The following is an 18468-nucleotide window of genomic DNA, read 5'->3' on the forward strand; positions in this document are numbered from 1 at the left end:
AAAGATAAGCCTGAGTCGTCATCTAAATTATCTCTCACATATGCAAAGGCGTATACCCAAAGAATTAATAACTTGAAGATGCATGCTGGTTATCAACCTCCTAAGTTGCAACAATCCGATGGCAAGGGAAATCCAAAACAACATGTAGCGCACTTTGTTGAAACTTGAAAAAATGTTGGAACGTACAGTGATTATCTTGTCAAACAGTTTGTTCAATCTCTCAAAGGTAATGCATTCAATTGGTACATAGATCTCAAACCTGGATCCATCGATAGTTGGGAGCAGTTAGAGCATGAGTTTCTTAATCGTTTCTGTAGCACAAGACGCATCGTAAGCATAATCGAACTTACAAACGCTCATCAACGAAAGGAAGAGCTAGTTATTGATTTCATCAACCGCTGGAGGATCTTAAGTCTCAACTGCAAAGATCGCCTTAACAAAACTTCTGGCATCAAAATGTGCATTCAAGGCATGCATTGGGGTCTTCGCTATATCTTATAAGGCATAAAGCCCAAAACATTTGAAGAACTAGCAATTCGTGCTCATGATATGGAACTAAATATGGCGATAAGTGTAGACCAAAGGGCTACCTGTCTTTGAGCCTTACGACGAAGAAGAAGAATAAGAAGGCGAGGATGGGGGCAAGTTGTCATACGATAATGAAACTGAAGAGTCTATGCATGTCACTATGCTCCTCAATGCACGAGCGTAAACTGCAAGTTATAATGCTCCTTAATGCACGAGCCTAAGTTGCAAGTTATAATGCCCCTCAACGCATGAGCCTAAACTATAGGTTATAATGCTTCTTGGCACATGAGCCTATACTGTATTTGACAAATTTCTCCAAATTTGAACTAAATCTTTAAGACGTAAAGCTTTTTAAATTTGAGCAAAATCTTCAAGTTGTAAAGCTCTTCATATTCGAGCAAAATGTTCAAGTCGCAAAGATCTTCAAATTCAAGCAAAGACTCAAGTCGAAAGCTCTTCAAAGTCAAGCTAAATCTTCAAGTCCCAAAGCTCGTCAAATTCAAGCCAAACTTCAAGTTGCAAAGATCTTCAACTTTGAGCTAAATCTTCAAGTGACGAAGCTCTTCAAATTCGAGCTGAACTTTTAATTGCAAAGTACTTTAAAGTTGATCAAGTCTTCAAGTTTTGAAGCATTTCAAATTGTAAGCTAAACCTTCAAACTACAATGCTCCTGGACTTACGAGCCTAAACTACATGTCATAAAGCTCTTCAAATTTGAGCAAAATCTTTAGGTTGCAAAGCTCCTCAAAATACGAGCTTAAATTGCAAATCTCTACGCTCCTTAACGCAAGAGCATAAATTACATATCACTCCTCGCCCGCATGAGTCTAAACTGTATATGGCCCACCAAAAAAAAGAGTTCGCTAGATTGAAAACCTCGAAAGAGGTGGCCTAGGCAAAATTTAGGACATAAAAAAGAACTACTCTAGGTTGAAAATCTCGAAACAGGCGGCCTAGGCAAAATTTAGGACATAAAAAAAATAATCACCCATTCTGAACTACGGTATGACTTGATCCTCTTCACCGAGGTACATAGGCAGCTTAGAGTTTCAATCTAAGTTCAGTCCCAAAAATTCAAAAAATACATAGTTCCCAATCGTTGTTTGAATGTAGTATGGTGGAATGTAATCCATTCAATCAGCACTTGAAAATCGAGCTGAGATATCATTCTTCTATTGAACTTCGGATCCCATTTGAGTTAAAGGGGGCAAGCCTCTATGGTAAATTGGTATCTTCAATAAAATGATATAGTCTTTTAGGGAGGCTACTAAACATTTGCATTGAAGCCCGGAGATTCACTATGTCTCCATGTTCGCCAAATCTTTAAATCTGCCGCTCTTCAGTGTCAAAGTCTGCCAAATCTTCAAGTCCATCAACTCTTCATGTTTGTCGGTCTTCAAGCTGAAGTCCACAAATTCCGCCAAATCTTCAAATTTTGCCAAGTGTTCAAGTCAATGTCGTCAAGTCCACCAAGTCTTCGAGTCAAAACTTTCTAATTTCCAATCTTAAGGTGGACATTCAAGTCCCTTTGCACCTTAAAGTTGGCCTCTTCGTGGTTTTGTACTTAAAATGAACTACAGTTTTCCAATCATACGGTGGGCGTTTAAGTCCCTTTTCACCTTAAGTTAGCCTCTTTATGGATTTATTTTTCTATATGCTACCATTAGGGGTGGCAAACGGGCAGCTCGGGTCGGACATGAGCGGGTTGAAAACGACTAATTTAGAAAATGGGTAAATTATCCGACCCGATCCGGCTCGTATGTAATATGGGTAAAAATGGGTTATCCAGAGGATAATATGGATATCCATATTTATCCATGGCTTCTTAAGTATGATCACTTTTCGGAGAATTCCTAATCTCCCAAACTTGAGGAACCTCCAATTTAAGTCTTTAGAAATGTAAAAGTTAACCCATTAGTTATCCATCTGGTTATCCATTTTCTAAGTGGATAATATGGTTCTTATCCATATTCGACCTGTTGTTAAAAATTTCACTATCCAACCCATTTTTTAATGGATAATATGGATGGAGAACTATTTTCTTTTAACCATTTTGCCACCTCTAGCTGCCATGGATTTGTCCTCCCATATGATGTTGATGATTTGTTCATCCATTTGTTGCCATGGGCTTGTACTTCAATATGCCGTATGACCCTTCACACCCTGAGAGTAATCTCTCCGATATTCAGGCCACCTTGAGAGTAATCTCTTTGATATTCAGACCACCTTGATAGTAATCTCTCCGATATTCCTTCACACCTTGAGAGTAATCTCTCTGATATTCGGACCACCTTGAGAGTAATCTCCCCGATATTCGGGCCGTGATGAGTATCCATCGCTTCGCACCCTGAGAGTAATCTCTCCGATATTCGGGCTACCTTGAGAGTAATCTCTTTGATATTTGTGCCGTGATGAGTATAAATCCCTTCACACCCTATGATTATCTTCTTCATGCATGGATCATCTTGTTGAACGAGAACACTTCCTTCTCCTTTGACCTACAAAAAGAAAAAAAAAAGACAACAAAGGAAGAAAAGTATAAGAAAAGAAGAAATTACCTTCACGCCAATTCTTCCGAGTCCACAAAACTAGACTCAAATAGCTTGCAAATACCGTGAATTGATTCTCACTAATTACGAGCGCATGTTTTTATATAGACTCCAATAAGACGTCCGCGTTGAATATATTTCGATGTGGGATAGCTGTTACAATTTGCATTATAAAAGGACTTCGTTCTCAAGGCGGCGAATATTTCCTAATTACATGCAAATCGTAAAAGGGACGTTTGTAGTGCTATAATTCTAGTAAAATAAGGGAGATATCCTAGCAAGAGTCATGCAAAAAGTTAGCTCCTTTGATGGTTACAGCTAATCTACGCGAGCTAGCTTAAATGACTTCTTATATCATAGCTATCCAAAGTCAAATTAAAGCCTCATACAAGTTTAGGTGATCGTAACTTTGGCTTACGTGGAAAAGAGGCATGTCACTTTGCTGCGAGATCAAACTGAAGACATAATTGTCTTACTCCAATGTGAATGGAAGATTTAAAAAAAGTAAACGTTGCTTTGGCGTTAACAAAGGGGAATGCTGTAACAATCCAACAGATTGTTTTGGGTCCTAGCGCATCGTTCGGCGATTTGAGGCCATGAGTAGCTTCACTTCAGGTATTATGACTTGTACGCGTGGCCGAAATTGAATTTCGAGAAGTGGAGTTGATTTTGAGGGAAAATTCTCATTCGAAAGCTTTAAGATGGAAGAATTGGCTAAGGTGCGATTTTTGAGTAATCGACCTTAGAATCAGGATTTGAAGGTTCCAACAGATTCGTATGATGATTTTGATCTTGGGCGTATGTCCGGATCAGGTTTTGGATGACCCGGGAGCGTTTAGGCGCCTATTGTGGAGGTTTGCATTTTGGAAGAATTTCATAAATTTGGGTTGAAGTGCATTTCAATGTTATCGATGTCCGTTTGGGATTTCGAGTCTGGGAATAGTTCCGTATGGTGATTCTAGAATTGGGAACGCGTCCGGAAGTGGATTCGGAGGCCCATAGGTCATTTTGGGGTCATTTGGCAAAAGTAAGAAATTTGAAGGTTTTTGAGAAGTTTGACTGGAAGTGGACTTTTTGATATCGAGTCGGATTCCGATTCTGGAAGTTTGAGTAGGTCTGTAATGTCGAATGTGACTTGTGTGCAAAATTTGAGGTCAATCGGACGTGATTTGATAGGTTTCGGCATCGAATGTAGAAGTTTGAAGTTCTAAAATTCATTAAGCTTGAATTGGGTTGCGATTCCTTATTCCGATGTTGTTTGATGTGATTTGAAGGCTCAACTAAGTTCGTAATGTGTTTTGGGACGCGTTGGTATAATTAGTTAGGGTCCCAAGGGCTTCGGGTGGAATCCGACTGGTAAATGGATCAAGTTTGGACTTGGAAGAAGGGCTGAAGCAGCTGCCTTCTGGTGTAACCGCACCTGCGAGGTTTGGGCCGCAGGTGCGGAGCCGCAAAAGCGGCCAAGAGGGGCGCACATGCGATTTTGTGGGAAAGTGCGGAGACCGCAAATGCGGTCATATCGCCGCAGAAGCGAGACCGCACCTTCGGAAGAGAAGGCGCATAAGCGGAAGTGGGCAACTGGGGGATGACCGCAGAAGCGGAACATTTGCCTCACCTGCGGAACCGCAGAAGCGGTCAAGTGACCGTAGGTGCGAGAAGTCGCTGGGCAGTGAGGTTTCTTTAAAACAGGACTTGGCCTATTTTTTTCCCATTTTCATTTGGTCTGGGCGATTTTGGAGAGCTTCAAGGGAGATTTTCATCAAGCAACTCAAGGTAAGTGGAACGGCCCGACCGGCCATTTTGAGCATTTGCACTTCGCACGGTATCAGAGCACTAGGTTCACTTAGGTCTCACGAGTCACGAGCAAGTCTAGTAGAGTCTTGCGGATCGGTACGTAGACGTCTGTACTTATCTTCGAGAGGCTATAGGGCTGTTAGTTGCACTTCCCTTCTTGATTCCTCATCGTGCGGTTTGATTCCTTTGAGGCTTAAGCCTTTATTTCCTTCCTATTCAATCCTATGCGACGCAAAGTGCTTGTTATAAATCGGGAATCGAGGAATTTTGATGATACTATAGACGAGGCACAATATGTTTCTCCCTATTTATTTGATTTGGCTAATGTCGCCGCCTTGCGGAATTTCTGTCATTCCAGCTCAGTAGTGGTATTTCTGATGGTTTTAAGGCTATGCATAGATTGCTATAATGTTCACCAGTTGTTATCGCGCAGTATTGATGTGATGGTAGGATGCTTGCCTATGTTTTAAGGCAGTGAATGACTTGAAAGGTTTTACTCAGTGCATGATTAAGAGATTCAGTGCATTATTCCTGCAGAGGAAAGGCAATCGGACTAAGAATGTTCATATTTGGGTTGATGGAGTAGCAAGACTTGGTATATTCGAGCGTGAGGGACTTTTCATCTGTGATGTGGTGTCGTTGTCCTCGTTGAATGCGCTAAGGTTCACCGGTGTTATGGTCTTCATCAATTTGCCTTTGGGGCAGAGTAGTGTGAGATGGTGCCGGAGAAGCGGTTGTCGAAGACAGTGGAGTGTAGCAGTTTCGGAATTCAAATGGGTATTTCTAATGTTGACGGCTCGAGGAAGATGATCTTCGAAGAGGTTTAGAGTTGGTAGCGATATATTGGTTCAAGTGCTACAGAAATGGATTTTGACTTAAGGCAACAACTGAGTAGCGAAGGATGAGGAAGGACACGTGGGAGGTGTTTTACGGTGGATAAACTTCTAGAAGGCCAAGTGTGAGAAACAGGAGTCGAGTAGTTGCTTAAGGTGAGTGAGTTTGACCAAAGTGAGAGAGTGGCAGAGTAGCATATGGGTTCTGTGGTAGGATGACTACACGCCTTGGGAAAAGTTTAGAGTGATTTTGGATTCATGGTGGACAGTGACTAGGTCTACGGAATTAATTTGAAATATTGGCTATTATACGGCGGGAGATGGGATACGACAGGAATAAGTTGCTTGATATGAAGAAGGATACAACATGACTTTGGATTGGAATGTATTGTCGCACCTTTAGTTGATGTCCACGAAGAGTGAACGGACTTGTACAACTGGCAAATGAGCACAAACTCGGGATGGGTTACTGATTTTGTAGTAATTGTACCCAGTGCAGCGATGTTGGAAGATGTCGGCATGCAATTTCCACAGGTGGGTTATCTCCTATGAGCAGGTTATCGATCGTGTGGTTGATGAAGCTTCTACGAGGAGTTCTACTGGCTATCCAGTAAGAGGTCGAATATGTAAATGTGGCTAGAGATTCAAGTTGTTCATGAAATGCTAAAAGAAGGGTTTCGAGGAATTTGGCGGGTTGATTGTGCAATCTTTATAGCTTCAAGCTAAGTGGGAGAGCCCCACCGCCTACGATTGGATTGTATGGTTATCTACTTGTGAGATTTCTGGTTATCGACACATTGGTGGGTTATTACGACTAAGGAAAGAGGACATCGGTGGTGATTTGAGCAAAGGATTTGAGGAATGTGTGCTATAATTAGCCTTATCAATTTATGTTCAGGCTTTAGGAAGACTCAAGATTGGTGCTTCGTGTAGAGGTGATTTAAAAGAAAAGTGATTCAGCCGGGTGCTTCTTTGAGAGGGTGTTCATGTGCTAGCCGAGCCTTGAAGTTGATTATATTCGTGACCAAGTCAGAGTGGGTGACTCTCAACAACGGTCCTAGTGGATTCAAAAGTTAAAGTGTGGTGCCTAAGGATTTCGAGTCCGTAGTATGGTTGAGTATCGAGCTTGTGCAACGGATTATGAAAAGGGGCTTGGAGTGTTCGGTTATCTTCGGTCTGCATCGTAACAAGAGGAATGGGATAAAATGACTTCGGATTCATAAAGGAATTATCAGAATGGATGTACAAGTTAAAGCTGCGAATATGCGCACTAGGAGGGTATGAGATGGTTCGTGTGTTTTGAGACAACGTGGTCTCGTGAAATAAGGTCACTCGGGGTGAGTGCGGATTTAGGTTCGCGAAGTAATGATTGGAGCCATTATTATTTCTAAGGTAAGTTAAGAATAAATTAAAAGAAGTCGGATCGATTAGCAGTCGTTGAATTGGCATGATGGTGGCAATGATCAGTTCCTTCAGTGTGTTAAGTTATACATGTGAATTGTGGCGGTATGTGCGAAGCTTGATGGCTGCCATAATTGATTTTATTTGGAAACATTCGAGTATTATGGTCTGTTATGTGTAGATGGATCCCAAAAAGATTATGGTGGTTTAAACCACTACTCGAGGTTTATATTTTCTATGGTTATGGGAATTTGGCTGCGTGTTGTAATGGTTCTCTTGAAATGAGCTAAGTAAAAGGTTCTCTATATGATGAAGTGTTTACCCTATTAGTGTTTCAGGAGCGATGATGAAATTTTTGTACTCTTGTGCATTGGCATGATTAACTACAGTGAGTAGCATGGGATTGGGAAGTTGAGGATCAAGGTTGCGGTTCGGTGTTGACAAGAATTTCACAAGCTCGGACGAGCATAAACGGATTCAGATGGTATTGTCTTTAGCGTCACCCGAGATTGGTGACATGTGTAAGAGGCTTGGTATACTGATTTGTGGATTCTCAATTCGCTTTACAGCACTAGTATGACTGGTGATATGGATGTGCAGACTTGTTATATGGTGCGGAAGTTCGCGGGAGCGTGTCTCACGGGAAGGTTATATAAGTGTGATAGTTGGTCACTTAATTGATTAAAGATTGAAACCAAGTATGGAGATTGTGGTACTATCATTAATGTGAGAATTTATGCTTGAAAGGCGCTCGGTTCATTCGGTTGTGGACTATGGATGTTCGTTCCAGATTTGACGGTTGTTCTTGTGTGTCATGGGAAAATGGGTTATTGTGAATCCTTAAAAGGTTATTAGCCCTAGTGCGGTACGATCTGAATCGGCTTGAGGTCCGTGGATGGATCTAAATGTGAATGTGGGCTCTATAACGCGCCAGATGTGTTCATGTCAGCATAGCGCTCCTTATGGAGGAGTATTCGGATGTTGGATGTTATTTTGTCGTCGGCTATTTCATGAAGAATAAAAACTATATTGCGTTGTGTGAGTTGTGAAACGGCTTGAGAAATTTCATATGTGTTGAGGTTCCGCGTAGCGATGGTGTTATGTGAGTAAGGTGGCTCTCGAGATTCAGATCATATATCGTACCTTAGTTGTGCTTGAGTTTTGTAGCGCATGGCGCTATCTGTCTCCCCAGGGATGGTATTATGCACTTGGCGTGCTTGTGGCCGATATTCGGGTATTTTGTAGTAATGAGCATTCTAGCTCGGTAAGTACCTCCTTATATAGATTTTTTGTGTGGATCGGGTGGCACGCGGCCATGGGTATGTTGTGCGGATCGGGTTGCGCACGACAACAGTGTGGTGTTGAGTACAGTCCCCTATATATATTTTTGTATGTTTTGTTTCCCATTTTCTGAGGAAGGTTCATAACACCTTTTCGATTGTCTAGTTAGTTACGCGGGTTGAGTAGTCCTTTCCAGAGTTTGTTTTCCTTATGTATCACATTCGAGTTGGTAGCTTGTTGGCACATTGTAGCATCATATGAGACTTTTGGTCGTGCCTGAAGTGGCTTATTGCCTGAGCAGCTCGTACTGGGTGGGACGAGATTTTTGGATCTGGGATCAGTGCGATCGGATTATATGAAGCATATTAGGGAGGAAACATCGTTATTTGGTTCATAATGAGGTAATGGTTCTTGTCAAGAGGAGGAACTCAATGATTGTTGACTCGGCAGTTGGTTATGAATTTCCACACATCTCTTCTGTCGTGGCAACATTACAAGAGTTGGAACAAGACTTATGTATGTCATGAGGTGCATTGTGAGCATCAGATTCGTGAAATTTCGACTATTGTTATCAGAGGACGTCGATATGGTCATGTGAGTTATGCAGTGCATAATGTGGATTTAGCAAATGTATGTAATCATGTATTGGTGTATCACATCAGATGTTGGAATTGACCTCTAAGGCCTATTTGGCTAAGTAAAAGGGAAAATCTTCTGATTAGCTCGAGCTAATGTGCTCAACTGAGTTGTGATAGCACGTATAGGTGCGCGAGGTGTTAAACAGTAATTTTGGATAACTCCAAGGCAGCTCTTAGCACGTTCGAGGACGAACGTATGTTTAAGTGGGAGAGAATGTAATGACCCGACCGGTTGTTTTGGGCCTTAGCACGTCGTTCGGCGGTTTGGGACCATGAGTAGCTTCACTTCAGGTATCATGACTTGTAAGCATGGTTGGAATTGAATTTCGGGAAGTTCGGAATTAATTTGGAGGGAAAAATCTCATTCGGAAGCTTTAAGTTGGAAGAATTGACTAAGGCGCGATTTTTGAGTAAACGACCTCGGAATTGGGATTTGAAGATTCCAACAGGTTTGTATGACAATTTTGGACTTGAGCGTATGTCCGGATCGGGTTTTGGATGATCCGGAAGCGTTTCAGCGCCTATTGTGGAAGTTGGCATTTTGGAAGAATTTCATAAATTTGGGTTGAAGTGCATTTCAATGTTATCGATGTCCGTTTGGGATTCCACGTCTGGAATAGCTCTGTATGGTGATTCTGGTATTGGGAGCGCGTCCGAAAGTGGATTTGGAGGTCCGTAGGTCATTTTGGGGTCATTTGGCGAAAGTTACAAATTCGAAGGTTTTTGAGAAGTTTGATTGGAAGTGGACTTTTTGATATGGGGGTCGGATTCCGATTCCGGAAGTTTGAGTAGGTACGTAATGTCGAATGTGACTTGTGTGCAAAGTTTGAGATCAATCGGACGTGATTTGATAGGTTTCGGCATCGAATGTAGAAGTTTGAAGTTCTAAAGTTCATTAAACTTGAATTGGGCTGCGATTCGTTATTCCGATGTTGTTTCATAAGATTTGAAGGCTCTACTAAGTTCGTAATGTGCTTTGGGATGCGTTGGATAATTGGTTGGGGTCCTGAGGGTCTCGGGTGGAATTCAGATGGTAAACAGATCGAGTTTGGACTTGGAAGAAGGGCTGAAGTAGCTACCTTCTGGTGTAACCGCACCTGCGAGGTTTGGGCCGCAGGTGCGGAGCCGCAGAAGCGGTCAAGAGGGGCGCACATGCGATTTTGTGGGAAAGTTCTGAGACAGCAGATGCGGTCATATTTCCACAGAAGCGAGACCGTACCTGCGGAAGAGAAGGCGCAGAAGCGGAATTGGGCAACTGGGGGATGACCGCAGAAGCGGAACATTTGCCGCACCTGCGGAACCGCAGAAGCGGTCAAGTGATCGCAGGTGCGAGAAGTCGCTGGGCAGTGAGGTTTCTTTAAAACGGGACTTGGCCCAAATTTCTCCCATTTTCATTTGGTTTGGGCGATTTTGGAGAGCTTCAAGAGGAGATTTTCATCAAGCAACTCAAGGTAAGTGTAACGACCCGACCGGCCATTTTGAGCATTTGCACTTCGCTCAGTTGTTTGAGGGCATGAGTAGCTCCATATGTAGTATTATGACTTATGTGAATCGTCAGTTTTGGTTTTCAGGTTACTTGAAAATTTATTTAGAGAATGATTCTCAGCTAGAAGGTTTAAGTTGGAAAAATTGACCGGATGTTGACTTATGTGTAGACGATCTCGGATTTGAATTTTGATGGTTCCGTTAGCTCCTTTAGGTAATTTTGGACTTGGAAGCGCATTCGGAATGCGATTTGGAGGCCCGTGGTAGAATTAGGCATGAATTGGCGAAAGTTAGAATTTTGGCGATTTTGGTCGGTAGTGGAAATTTTGATGTCGGGGTCGGAATGGAATTCCAGAAGTTGGAGTAGGTTCATGGTGTCATTTCTGACGTGTGTGAAAAATTTCATTCGGACGTGATTTGATAGGTTTCGGCGTTGTTTGCGGAATTTGGAAGTTTAGAAGTTCTTAGGCTTGAATCCGAGGGTAATTTGGTGTTTTGGTATTGTTTTGAGTGATTCAAAGGTTCGACTAAGTTCGTATGGGGTTATATGACTTGTTGGCATGTTTGGCTGAGGCCCCGGGGGCCTCGGGTGCGTTTCAGGTGATTGACGGAACAAATTTGGAATTGGAAGGATTGCTAAAGTTGAACTCAGCTGTCATAATCGCACCTACGGAGTGGGAGCCGTTGGTGTGAGCCTGCAAAAGCGGTGAAGGAGCCGCAGATACGGCAAAGGCTGAGGTGGGCTGGAGGCACAGGTGCGAAGAATTAGTCGCATCTGCAAGCCCGCATGTGCATGACCTGGGGTGCAGATGCGGAAGAAGGGAATATGGCCAGTTCCGCAGAAGCGGAAGGATGTGCGCTGGTGCGCGCCCGCAGGTGCGCAACCTGGGGCGCAAGTATGGCTTTGAGAACTTAAGTGGTTTTCGAAGGTGCGAGGTGATGACCACAAATGCGGTTCCGCAGGAGCAGATATATGGTCGTAGGTGCGAAAGACCTGGGGCAGAAAGTATAAATAGCACACTTCGCGAATTTTGGTTTATTTCCACCATTTTCAAGCCGGTTTTTGGAGCTTTTGGAGTGATTTTGAAGGGAGATTCAAGGGGTTTTCAGTGAGGTAAGTTGCTTGAGCTCTAATACTCCTATCTATGGTGTTTCCCGGTTGTTTTATTAATTAATTAGTGGTAATTAGGGGTGAAAATGAGGGGTTAGGGCTTAGGATTTTGGAGAGTTTGATTTGGGGATTGGAGGGAACAAATGGAGACGGATTTTGATAAATATCGTATGTATGGACTCGTGAGTGAATGGGCTTTCAAGTTTTGTAATTTTTTTTGGATTTTGAGGCATGGGCCCGGGAATCGGGTTTGAGCCAATATCGGGTTCTTGGTCTAATTTGGTAGTTTTTTTTGTGGACTTCATTCCTTTAGTGTATATTTATGGTGTTGTACTAGTTGTGAATAGATTTGGAGCATTTGGAGGCCGAACCGAGGGGAAGAGCATTGCGGAGTAGAGATTTGATCGGTTTGAGGTAAGTAACGATTGTTAATCTCGTCCTGAGAGTATGAAACCCCGGATTTTGTGTCATGTGACTATCTTGAGGCGACGCGTATGCTAGGTGACAGGCGTGTGGGCGTGCACCGTTGGGATTGTGACCATGTCCGTCCCCTATCAACTGTAAAGCTGAATATTTTGTTGAAACTACATGCTTCCTACGTGTTTTAACAAGAATTTCTGTAGATCAGGCTGAATGCCATGTTTAGGCCTTATGCAGTGTTGTTTGGACACTTAGAGGTCTTTTCTTGCTATCCTCTCATTGTTTTCGATTAGAATTCTATACTCAGTCATGCTTATACTTATTTACTGCATAGCTCAGTCTCTATTACTCTATTTTGATGCATCATATAAATGTTGTTTGGCTTGAGTACTTTGTTTACTTTCTGAGAGCCCGTGAGGCTGGAGAGGTTGATGAATGAGTGAGGCCGAATGCCTGATTGTGAGGATATTTATGGGACGGGTTGCATGCCGCAACATGTTTTATTGATTTATGACTGAGTGAGGCCGAGGATCTGATTGATTTATGCCATGATTGACTTGTTATAACGCTTGGGTTGAAAGAGCCCCTCCGAAGTCTGCACACCCCCAGTGAGCGCAGGTACCTACTAAGTGCGAGTGCCGAGTGCTGAGTTACTGGGAGGCATGAGTGATGGTGAGGTTTGCCCGAGGGATTGTATATGAGTGATGGTGAGGTTTGCCTGAGGGGCTGTATACGAGAGATGTTTGACCGAGGGGATGTTTATGATTTCATCAATTTTTCTCACTTTTGCATTGAACCTTTATTCGAAAGATGTTGAAAAATGTTTTGAAATGATTTTTACTGGAACTGGATTTAAACAAGGTGATTTGATTCAAACTATGGTTTTAAAAGCTTGCCGTATTTTACTGAGTTTCTATGATATGAACTTTACTTGCATTTTTGCTCGTCACTACTTCTCAGTCTTTATTTACAGTTGTTACTTACTAAGTTGGCACACTCATGTTACTCCCTGCACCTTTTGTGCAGATCCAGGCATTTCTGCGCATGGTAGCGGGTGTTGATTATTCAGTTGCAAATCCATTGGAGTTAGCAAGGTAGCTGCCCGGCGATCACACCCCTGCCTTCCTCCCTCTTTATATTCCCTTAGTTGTATTCAGTTATTTCCAGACTATGTTGGTTTTGATATTGCTAGACAGTTGTAGTAGTTGCTCATGACTAGAGACACCCCGATGTCGGGCTTTCTTTTCCGCACTTTTATTTTGATTTGAACTCCTTTGTGAGGGTTTTATACTAAATAGCTTTGGAATTATCTTTGAAAAGAAAATATCGAGTTGCTTTGGTAATGTGTCGGCTTGCCTAGTACTGCGATATGAGCCATTACGACAGGGTTAGTTTTTGGGTCGTGACAAGTTGGTATCGGAGCCTAGGTTACATAGGTCTCACGAGTCATGAGCGGGTTTAGTAGAGTCTTGCGGATCGGTACGGAGACGTCTGTACTTATCTTCGAGAGGCTGTAGAACCCTTAGGAAACTTCACATTCTTGAATTCTTGTCGTGCGACATTGATTCATCTTGAAGCGTAACTCTTTGAATTCCTTCCACGTATTTGTATGCGTATGTGAGCGCTCCGTATCAGCTGTGCATCGACGTCTTGTGATTTCCTGGATGAAGTGCGAGAGGTGATTTCGATATGCTGATGATGGGCTAGTCTGGAGGACTTGAGTCCGGATTTTGACTGTAGCTTGAGCACCAAGGTGTTGATTGTGTGAGCACGTGCTTTTGGATTTATATGTCTGGTAGTGTCCCTATTAGTGGAATTTATGGCCGGATGGCTACGTGATGAGTATGATGTGATTGCGAGATATGTTCATATGATTTGAATGTGACGAGAAGGGTCTGCTTGAGGTGTAGAAAGAACTATTTGGTTCTTGATTTCCATCTTGATATTTCGTATAGTCTCGAGGTATGGGTGTGTTGAAGGATATTTTCATGTTGTTTAATTGAGGAGGGAAGTAGATTTTTCATGTTGTGGTATGAGTTTAGACTCAGGAAGACTAAGTGATTGCGTAATGTTTCTGACTGTGGAAGGGTATAGAGAGAGGTCGGCTTGGGGCAAAGCAGGTGGGTTATCTCCTAGGGGGTATTCTGAGGTTTGTGTGATCCCTATGTTGTTTGTTGGGAGTCCTCTTTTACCAATGAAATATATGTGTTGCAATTTGAGTTTGGCTCGCTTATGAGAGTAGGCTTGGCTGTTACGAGGGTGAATGCGAGATTTGCAGATGATTTGAAATACTAGATGGTTTGTGTTTCATGAGCTTATGAAGGTTTTAGTTGAATCTCACTATGGTATTATGACAGTAATAGAGTATGGGTATTGTGAGTTTTTGGTGTGTTTTGATCTATGGCTTTGAGCCAAGTGGGGGAGTCTGCTATTGATAAGTTGATTGCACGGCTAAGTGTCGTATTAGTTTCAGTTTGAGTTATACTGGTGAATCAGTTATGACTTGCAGAGGTTGAGATCAAGGATGACTCGAGTAAAGGGGATTTCTGGATATGAGTTGTATTAGGCTTCATGCATATATGAGAATCACTGAATGATTTGAGTTGTAATTGGTGAAGGATGTAATGTGCATGGAGCTGGAATTTATTTGGTTGCATTAAGGTGGGGTTACTTCCTTGGGTGTTGGAGTGCTAATGGGGCATAGGTCATTCGGTCCGTTTGATCAGTCTAATTGAGATTAGAGCAGAGTGGATGACTCTCGAGAATGGTTCTAATGAATTCAAGATTTATACGTGGTAATTGAGAATGTTGCGGATTTGTATATGGCTAGAAGCTGAGAGTTACATTGGATGGTGTCGAGACTCGCAGTATTTCTATATCATTATGGATTCTACATTCAGTATCAGGAAGGTAAAAATGAACAGCTTTAAATTCACAGAAGGTCACTTCAGAGTGGATATCTCGGTTGTGGTACTTTTGGGGTGCTTAAGAGAGCATTCAGCGACTTATGAGCCTTAGGGCGGTGTGGTTTTATGTTAGGATCTCGTGTGGTGAGTCTGGGTTGAGGATTGTGGTATTATAGCGAGGAGAAGTATCAATGTGAAGGCAATTCAGAAAGAACTCGGATAAATAGGACAGCTTTGTAGTAGGTTGGATCAACATGGTAATGGGTATGATTAGTTCTTTGGGTGCTTATGATGTGGTGGGTTTCGACAGGTGTTTTGTGGCAATGCTCTTGGGGTTTTGGTGACTTTCTTAGCTTGGTTGAGATAGGAGGATTCAGTCCTGACGGTTTGGTTTTGTGCAAATGGGATTCGGAGAGTTCTCGATGGTTTCTACCACGATTTGAGATTTATATTTCCTACTGTTGTGTGGTGCATGTTGCGTATTGTGATTTTCTCCTGGATGGGATCAAATGGAAGATTCTTAGCTAATTGAGTATGTAGTTTGCTTGCGACTCAGAGTTGATCTTGAGATTTTTGTCTTTTTCATATGATGGCATAATAGGTGTGGTGTGATATGCAGGATTGATATTTTCATGTGCAAGGTCACGATTCGGTTTTGAAAGGATGGTCCTGAATTCTTAGGCAGCATGGACAGTTTCAGATGACTAGGTAAATGACATTTCTACTTGGTATGGCTTGATGAGAGTATACATTTTCGAAGGGGCAATGTGTTTTGATTTATAGATACTTCATTGGTATTGAGGCACTCTCTTGTTTGATCTACTGCTGGTGTTCAAATTTTGCCTTGTGGCACAGAAGAATTATAGAAGTATTCCTCGTTGGATGATCGTGTATTGGAGTAGTGTTAGACATTCAGGCGGTGGAGTTGAGATCGGATATGGTGATCCGTGTGTTCTATGGGTTTGGAGACTGGGAGTTCTCATGAGTAGATTGTTTCATGGTTATGGACTGTGAAAACGTAGCCGAGGTTGGTCAGAAGATAGAATGTCTTGTGATTAAGTTATTGTGGACTTTTGGAGGGTTATTTATCTATCATGGGTGACCAGAGTTGATTTGGGTTTCATTGGTAGGCCTAGTATGGATGTGTGTTCTACACCGGGTCGAATTGGTTGACTCCGTACTGTTGTTGAGGGATGTGTCATTCGGTTATAGTTGAGCTTACTCATTTTCCAATATGTTCTATGAGTTACCCTTCTATGCTACGAGGGTTTGTGATTCGTTGATTATATACATCCATGGTGCGGTTCTATTTGGGCCTTATGGTAGAATTTGAGCGAGATGGGTATTAGGGTGTTGAATGATTGATTGCACATTAATTATGTTCATTCCGGACTATGGTATTGAGTTATTTGCTTCTCAGTGGTTATGGTCAAACACTTTTAGTGCTAGACGTCAGATTGCGCGTGGTTGTTAACTTTTAGCATTTTGACTTGAAGTATTTCATGTGGACCAGTGTGTGGATGTGATCGCGTAGTACATCGAAGTTATGCTGGGATATGAACCTTTATGTTAGATTCGTGTGTTTTGGTTCTACGGTGTGTGATGGGTTCTTAGCATTGCATTGTGGTAGTACTGGTTGAGCTTGCGGGACGGTTCTCTTATTGGAGTCACTTTCTGTTTGAGTATGTTTTTGAATTGTTGCGTATTGGTGCACGGATTTCACGGTTTGTGGCTCTGGGTAGTATTGGTGTAGCATGTCAGTAGAGTAGCTTGTATTTGATAAGATGAGGTCGTCAGAGCTAGAATGGGTGCTATTAGATTTGATTGCGGTATATTTAAAAGGGTAATATCGCTGATCATCTTTGAAATTGGCTATAGTTCTGGTCGAAGGAGAGGGAGTTCCACAACTGGTTGATCTGATGAATGGTTATGAGTTGTTGCGTGCTTCTTTCATCGTTGGCAGTATATGAAGGTGTTAGAACGAGGCTCTGTTTGATAGGAGGTTTATTACCAGCGTTTGGTTGTTTTGGGTAGCTGCTGTGATTAGAAATCATCGTTGTGAGTGTTTGAGTTATGTGGTATATCATGTGATTTCATCTTGGTTATGGCTATGGTTGGATACAGCTTGTTGAGACTTATACAGTGTGTGGATGCGTGATTCTGATCTTATAGAAAATTTCGGATATAAAAATTGGGTTCTAAGTCTTATGGGCTAGGTTGGATTGAGAAATTTCAGTCATGTTGTGTTATCAGACCTATATGGGATAGGGTGATGTGGGATCACCCCCGGGTAGGTGCATAGTGAGGTTACACAGTGACTTGACGATTTTTTGGAACAACTCTGGGCACGTTCGAGGACGAACGTATGTTTAAGTGGGGGAAGATGTAACGCCCGACCGGTCGTTTTGAGCATTTGCAATTCGCTCGGTTGTTTGAGGGCATGAGTAGCTCCGTATGTAGTATTATAACTTATGTTAACCGTCGGTTCTGGTTTTCAGGTTACGCGGAAATTTATTTGGAGAATGATTCTCAGCTAAAAAGTTTAAGTTGGAAAAATTGACCGGATGTTGACTTATGTGTAAACGATCTTGGATTTGACTTTTGATGCTTCTGTTAGCTCTGTTAGGGGATTTGGGACTTGGGAGCGTGTTCGGAATGCGATTTGGAGGCCCATGGTAGAATTAGGATTGAAGTGGCGAAAGTTAGAATTTTGGCGATTTTGGTTGGTAGTGGAAATTTTGATGTCGGGGTCGAAATGGAATTCTGGAAGTTGGTTTAGGTTCGTGGTGTCATTTCTGACATGTGTGTAAAATTTGAGGCCATTCAAACGTGATTTGATAAGTTTCGGCATCGTTTGCGGAATTTGGAAGTTTAGAAGTTCTTAGGCTTGAATCCGAGGGTAATTTGGTGTTTTGGTATTATTTTAAGTGATTCGAAGGTTCGACTAAGTTCGTATGGGGTTATATGACTTGTTGGCATGCTTGGTTGAGGCCCCGGGGGCCTCGGGTGTGTTTTGGGTGATTGACGGAACATATTTGGAATTGGAAGGATTGCTGAAGTTGAACTCAGCTGTCATAACTGCACCTGCGGAGTGGGAGCCACAGCTGCGAGCCCGCAGAAGCGGAGAAGGAGCCGCAGATGCGACAAAGACTGAGGTGGTCTGGAGCCATAGGTGTGAAGGATTGGTCGCATCTGCGAGCCCGCAGGTGCGAGACTTGGGGCGCAGATGCAGAAGAAGGGAGAATGGCCGGTTCCACAGAAGCGGAAGGATGTGCGCAGGTACGGAACCTGGGGCGCAAGTGCAGCTTTGAGGACTTAAGTGGTTTTCGCAAGTGCGAGGTGATGACCGCAGGTGAGGTTCCGTAGGAGCGGATATATGGCCGCATGTGCGAAAGACCTGGGCAAAAAGTATAAATAGAACACTTCGCGAATTTTGGTTCATTTCCACCATTTTCAAGCCGGTTTTTGGAGTGATTTTGAAGGGAGATTCAAGGAGTTTTCAGTGAGGTAAGTTGCTTGAGC

This window comes from Nicotiana attenuata, unplaced genomic scaffold (genome assembly GCF_001879085.1).
Source record: "Nicotiana attenuata strain UT unplaced genomic scaffold, NIATTr2, whole genome shotgun sequence".
Taxonomy (NCBI): domain Eukaryota; kingdom Viridiplantae; phylum Streptophyta; class Magnoliopsida; order Solanales; family Solanaceae; genus Nicotiana; species Nicotiana attenuata.